Genomic DNA, 7,392 nt, shown 5'->3' with positions numbered 1-7,392 from the left:
TGTTACACTACCTTGGAATCTCCACCATAGCTAGGGAACTCGAATTATCTGCATGCACTACCTATTTTGGCCTAATTGATCAGTTATATGGATGATCATTAAGTTTTAATGAGGCCCCACCACACAACTTACCTTCCAATAGCTCCAACAGTTGGAACTAGTTTAACTGAAAATAACTTGAGATAATTGATCTTGATTGCTACAAATTAGCAATCACACATGTTTAACTAAAATATAACTCCTCCAACTTGAATTTACTGAGTAAACTGGGTGACACAAGCCATGTCACACAAGTTAACTACATCCAAGTTGTTTGTTGATGTGGAAATTCAATTTTTCTCAATTTAATCAAGGAAAAAACAAATTGATAATTTATTGCTGCATTTTTCAACACTCCCTCTCAGCCAAAAAGGGATTATCAACCACCCCTATCTTGCACTTGTGGAACTCAAAATTCCCTCTTGACAAGGCCTTTTTCAAAATGTCAGCATCTTGTTCCTTTGTCGAAATGTATTGTAGCAACATTATCCACCTCTAGACACAATCCCGTAAATGGTGATACCAAATATCTATATGATTGGATCGATTGGGAAATAAATGGTTCTTAGAGAGCTTGATGCAACTTTGATTATCATAGTAGATCACAGTTGGATCCATAATGTGACCAAACAATCCAACAAGTATCTTTCTCATCCATATTGCCTCACATGTTGCTTGACTTGCAGTCATGTATTATGTTTCTATCAAGCTGAGCACTACAAATATTTGCTTCTTGTTATACCAAGAAACAACTATGGACCCAACACTGAAAATTCCACCCAATGTACTCTTTTGGTTTGGTGGAATCCCCACCCAATCTGCATCTGTGAAGCCACACAACTTCACTCCCTTTGTCCTTTTGTACCATAGTCTAAATTGGGTAGTTCTTCTAAGGTACCATAAAACATGCTTAGTTGTGTTCCAAAATAATTTGGTTGGCCTAACCATAGCTTGGCTCAACTGGATGATTGCATAACACATATATGGTTGTATGTTCACAAGGTACATCAGTGAACCCACTAGCTGTTGATAAATTGTAGCATCCACTTCCTCACTTGAAGTGGCATCCTCCTTCCTCCAGTTGGTCGCTAGAGGTGTCTCCATGGGTTTTCAAATCTCCATAAGAAATCTATGTAGTATCTCATTTTCATACTTACATTGAGAGAAAAATAGTTCTCCATTGCCTTGCCATACTTCCAACCCAAGGAAGTAGTGCATGAGACCCATGTCCTTCATTTCAAATTCCCTTAGAAGGTCCTCCTTGCAAGATCTGATCAGTTGCTCATAACCAGTTAAAATTAAATCATCAACATATAATACAATAATAAGCAATTTACCTTCTACCAATATATGATATAGGTTTTCATCCACTTCACTTTTGGTGAAGCCCAAACTGGTGAGATAGCTATCGATCCTGGTGTACCAAGCACGTGGTGTTTGTTTGAGACCATACAACACTCACTTGAGTCTTCACACATGAGACTCCCGATCAAATGTCTCAAAACCTTCTAGTTGCTCGATGTACACCTCCTCCTCAATAAATCCATTGAGAAATGTTATTTTTACATCCATCTGGTGGATCTTCCACCCCATCTGTGCAACTAGTGCAAGAGTTGATCTAATGGATGAGTACCTTGATACAAGAGCAAAGGTTTCCTCATATTCAATTCCCTCAACTTGAGAGTACCCCTTGGTGACAAATCCAGCCTTATAATTCTCTATGTTTTCGCCTTCTACATGATTAACCTTGAAGATCCATCTCAAACCCACAACTAGTTTATCTGCTGGCCTTGGGATCACTTCCCAAACATTGTTATGTACAATGGATTCGTATTCCTCCACCATTGCATCAACCCATACAGTTGTCTCTACTGCTTCCTTGAAAAAGGATGAATCAATCTCTACAAGCTCAATCATTAGAGCCATGTAGCTAGTGTACCGATCAGGTGACATTCTCTTCCTGTGCAGATTTGAAGGAGCTCACACACTCTCCCTCACATCCTACAAAATTCTATCAACTTCCCTGGTCCTTTTCTTGCTTTCTCTGGATGGTTATGTATAATTGGATGTCTCCACTCTCTGCTCCTCTACTTGTGGTTACTCCACAATTTCCCGAGGCTCCTCCTTTGGAGCTAAAATCTCCTCTTCTGGTGGGATCTGAAACTCCGTCTCAAGAGATCACTGCATGTCTTTCTCCTAATCAGATTTTACATCCCTTCATACAACTATCATTCTAAGGGATGGTAAGTACACATGGTAGTTGTGGGGAGTTTCTGTGTAACCCAAAAATACCCCCAATTCTGTTATCAAATCAAGCTTCTTCCTTGATTCTTTGGAGACATGGTAGTCAACAAAGGCTACAAAAATCCTGAAGTGTGACACATCTAGATTTCTCCCCGAGAAATCCTCTTTTGGTGTAATCATGCGTAGAATCTGGTGACCAATCTGGTTCTGTAAATAGACTATTGTGTTTCACTCTTCATCCCATAAATGCAGAGGTAGGCCTTGGTCATGTAACATCGCCCTTACTACTCCCACAATGCTACAGTTCTTTCTCTCAACCACCCCATTCTGCTATGGGTTGTGGGGTGCTGTCAACTCTTGTCGAATGCCTTCTTTTGCACATAAATTTTTAAATTCATTCGACACATACACACCTCCATTATTGGTCTTGAGAGACTTCACCTTCTCATCAGTTTCTTCCTCAACCGGTGCCTTGAATTCTACAAACTTGGAGAATGTATCATCTTTATTCTGCATGAATAAGATCCAACACTTCCACGAGAATTCATCAATAAAAATAAAAAATATTTGTGTATGGCAGTGGAGACTATTGAGAAAGGTCCACAAACATCAGAGTAGATCCTTTCTAGCAATGCATGTGCTTTGTTGTCCTGATCATGGAATGTGGATTTTGCGTACTTCCCTAAGGTACATTCTTTGCATACATCCTACTTCTCAAGTGCTCCTTTAGGGAGATTAGTGGTTATGTGTTGAATAATATTCAAGGCGCCATGGTGAAAATGGCCAATTATTTTGTGCCAAAGTTCACTGACATAGTGACACTGCACTTTCTTCACCTTAGTGTGTAATGTAACACAATTTTCCACATCTATCTTATACAAGTTCTTCACACAAAACCCTATTTGCTTCACAAGCAGGGTGAAATACAAGAGGACTTATACAACTATCAAAATTTGGTTATTTTTCTATTCCCTCTCTTTGTGAAGATCTTGCATTCCTTTTAGTTGATGATACCTTGATGGAAAATACGTTCCTTTTAGAGTGAGTGTTGGTGAAATCACAACGCTTGCATTTTTAACTAGTGTTGCCTACTCTAATCAGTTTTCTATATTCGGTTAACCCTTGTCAACTCAGTCAAGTAGAGTAAGGTGAGGGGGAAAACCTTAACAAGTATGTCAGAGGTATATATAAGCATCCTTCTCTGAAGGAACAACCTCTTCTTCTCTCAATAATTTGAGATCCCTCTTCCACCTCATGAAATAAATAAGTGCCTATGCACAGTTCTTTGAAAAATGAAAAATGAAAAAATAAAATAAAGGTGAAAGAAGAGAAAGGCTTCCGACGCAGAGAGGTGAAGCAAGTAACTCAGTCGAGGTACTATCCAGGCTCGCTAACAGTGGAGAAATTCTTGTGTTCCTAAAGTGACTCCGTCGGGGTACTGTCTAGGCTCATTGGCAACAGAGCAATGCTTGTGTTCCTGAAGTGACTACACTGGGGTACTATCCAGGCCTGCTGGCAGCGGAGAAACACCAGAGATGAAACTAAAGCTATGACAATCTATATTACTTGTGCATCAATATACCCCTCATCTCTAATCAAAACAACTCAGTTGAGTTGGCTTGGTATGTGTGTTGTTGATAAAGAGAATGGTAGGGACTACATCTTTAACTCAAGCTAGTGAAGTAGCCATGATGATTAAAGAATCAAACAATACTTCCGGAAGAGTTAGACTTTCTTTACACAAGACAAGGTCCATATAAAGAGCTGGAGTTCTACCAGTGTGTCGCCAATGTTGTAGCGCCTACAACCACCCTCTGAAATTTTTCCTATGATTTGTTTTGGAGCCTCCCTTCTAAAATAATAGCAACTCATCTTACACTGGCCCAGGTACTTGTGCTTTGATTAAGATTTATCTTTTGCTTACGACTGTTGTTTTCTAACTTGCTTTACTATCTAACCCACAAGCCGATCTCTTCACTTGGTTTCAACCCGGTTCTAGGCTTGCCTTTATTAAACTATGTAATCCTTAAGGGCAACTAGCTTTGCTCTCAGGAATTGCACAGTCCAATCCCGTAGTGAGCCTTTAGGTCCAAAAATGCACAGAGCTAGCTGACATCCAACTTTCAGCTAGGAAACTATGCTGATCATGAGAGGCAGCCTGAGCCACTCAAGCCAGAAATTGCGCAGAAGCTTTCCCTCAACAGTTTCCCGATGCATGAGCTAGTGAGTTATCCATGTCTCCTTGGAACTGCACAATCTATTCAGGAATGCATGGCATCTTTTTCCCGAAAAATAAAAGAAGCAAAAGGGAAAAAATCATCCCTAAAAATAGGGATCTATTTTTAGCAATCAGAGTTGCACTTGAGTTATTTTTGGAAACTAATGCCAAGTGTCACTTTTTCCTATATTTTTGGCCTTCGTGTCATAAACCCTAAATCGACCAAATATGTTTAATGGATGGCCCCAGATCTCATTTTCACATTTGAACTTGGAGCTATGGCATTCCAGAGGAGATCTAGGAACCTTCGGCATGGTCCGAATAGCTTTTCTGGGTAAGTCTTGCTTTTCTATTCTTTTGCTAATTTTTCTGTCGCTTTTGTTTGCTTACCTTGTGAGAGTGTTGTTTTACCCGTTTTATTGAACGATCGTTAACGTTTTGATTTTTTTTAGATTCTAGAAGTTTTGATTTAAGTTTTGCATTGCCTTTCCCAAGTGTCGCATGCATAACCCATTTTTTGCACTAACAGTCGTCATTGCAGTGACTCTCTCCATGTGCTTCATTTTTCTTCAGTTTGATTGATTCTTGCACTCGTTTTATTTGCATGCATCATCATTCACTCAGATCTGCACCCACCTTCACTTCTACTTTTAGATTTGCTCATTTTCATGTTTCCATTGGGTAGATCTGGGCTTTCTTGGCCCGGATCTAGCTCTGTCGGGCATGCACTGCGCATTTCTGAATCTCAAGGCTTTGCCTTGGCTCCAGGAATTGCGCAAAGGTTGTCAAGGCCTGGCTCCAACTGTGCACTGCGCAGTTCCAAGAGCCAATCCTAAGCCTTGGACACTAGGATTGTGCAATGCGCAGTCCCAACTGGCTTAGGCATGACTAAACTACCATAGCACAGTTCCAGTCAGCAACACCTCCCCACTGGCAGTTGGGACTACGAAATGCATAGGACTAGCTGGAATTCAGTCACCTCTGAGAGCCAGTATTGCACAATTCTTCCCTACAGTTGCCCAGATTGTTGTTTAGTCTGTTCTTTAAGTGCTTTTGGTTTCACACTAATACATTACAAGACTTTTGAGGTCTAAAATGGGCCTCCTAAGGAAATTATAAAATAATAATGGAAATAATAAAATAATATTAGATTACATCATCAAATTTTAGAGGGAAAAAAGAAAAAACTATTTATTCAACTCATATTTTCAACTTATCTCCCTATGGGTTTACTCAAATTTCAAGTGGAAACACTCATTGGATGCAAAATTTGATTCCTCATCCAAGGAGTACCCATGTTTCATACTTTCGATGGACCATACTACATGAAAAACATGATTGCAATCACGTTTTTTCATGTATTTCTCATTTTTCGTGTAGCATGGTTCATAGAAAATATGCAACATGGGTACTCCTTGGATGAGGAAATAAATTTTGGATCCAAGGAGTACTCCCACTCGAAATTTGAGTAAAACCTTAGGGAGATAAGTTGAAAATACAATTTGAAAAAGTAGTTTTATTATTTTATTATTTTTTAATATTTGTACTTTTTTACTCCAAAAATGATTAATCATCCCCCATGGTTGACATCATCATCTTGAATCCTATTGGTTCTTATAAAGTTTATTTTGGTTGTACTTTTTTCTTAGGAGACCCATTTTAGACAAAAATTCCCCTAATGATTTGCATGCCATGAGTGTCCTCTCTGTCTCCAAGTACGAAAGTTATTGACAAACCCTCCAACAATTATAGGTAACGTGGCTTCTAAGAGAGATGCATCAAAGGGTACTATTGAAAGTAGCACTGGGGATGCAGTTGAGCAGGTGTCAGTAAATTTTCCAGTTTACACAAACACTCAGTTTTTCATTGGCAAGGGCATGAAGTTAACATGGCAGGAAATCAAGGATATCTTTGTAGGGGACTTCAAGGAAGATCTAGAAGATCGGTAGGTGTATGTTAATATCCATCGGTCAAGATTACATAAAGTTACATGTAGGTACCCCATCTTCCCTTTTGTGGACATAAGCCACTAGATTGTCTCACACACAAATCCCAAGACTATGACATTGAGCGGTACTAGTGTAACACAGCTTGCTACCTTCAGGACAAAGAATTATCATCAGATGTATCACTTACCTCAGTCGGTGAACCACATGGATACACTTGTCTATGCCACCCACAACTATGTAAACACTATAGATATTATAAAGCATTGGGTGAAAGAGCCATCGAAGTTCAGGTCAACACCTAATCATGTTTACAAGTGAAGTCACTTAGAAAGTCCTACCAGTTCTTGAGCATATTTTCATGTAGAATTAGTGGTCAAGAGAGCACGAATACCTTTCCACAGAATTGGGTGGTTGTGTTGGACCAATTGGTGAATGATGGAAAACCACTCAAATGGTTGGATCTATTGGCTCATTAGTTGAAATTCCATGTGACTAACACCTGGAATCTACACAAGGATGAGCAAGCGAGATTCTAAATGTTTGTGTATTTACTTGATTCAATCTGTGCCCAGCATTAGTTTCCTAGTATGGGTTAGATATGGACACCACAGGAGCATGTCTTCAACATTTATTGCAAGTTTCTTTCCAATTGCAGCTACCGAGGAGTTATGGTGAGGCTAGCTAACCATTTCATCACCCCGATGTACAAATTGATCTTTGAGCAAGATCCACCTTGCATGTCCCAAGAAGTGATGGAGGCATTACTTAACATTTCAGATTGGTATGCCTCACCCAGTGGCACCTTCATCAAGATGTTTGGTGGAGAGAAGCCTCTGCATGTTTTACCAAGGTATGCCATAGACAAGTTGGTCATGAAAGAGGTCACATATCACATCTCCACAAGGTTATCAGCAGGGCTGCATAGGAGGAAGAAGGAACCAT

This window comes from Pinus tabuliformis, chromosome 2_2 (genome assembly GCF_031772625.1).
Source record: "Pinus tabuliformis cultivar Carrire ecotype Pingquan chromosome 2_2, CPIR1, whole genome shotgun sequence".
NCBI classification, from domain to species: Eukaryota; Viridiplantae; Streptophyta; class Pinopsida; order Pinales; family Pinaceae; genus Pinus; species Pinus tabuliformis.
The sequence above is the reverse complement of the archived record's forward strand: the minus strand, read 5'-3'. Positions refer to the sequence as shown.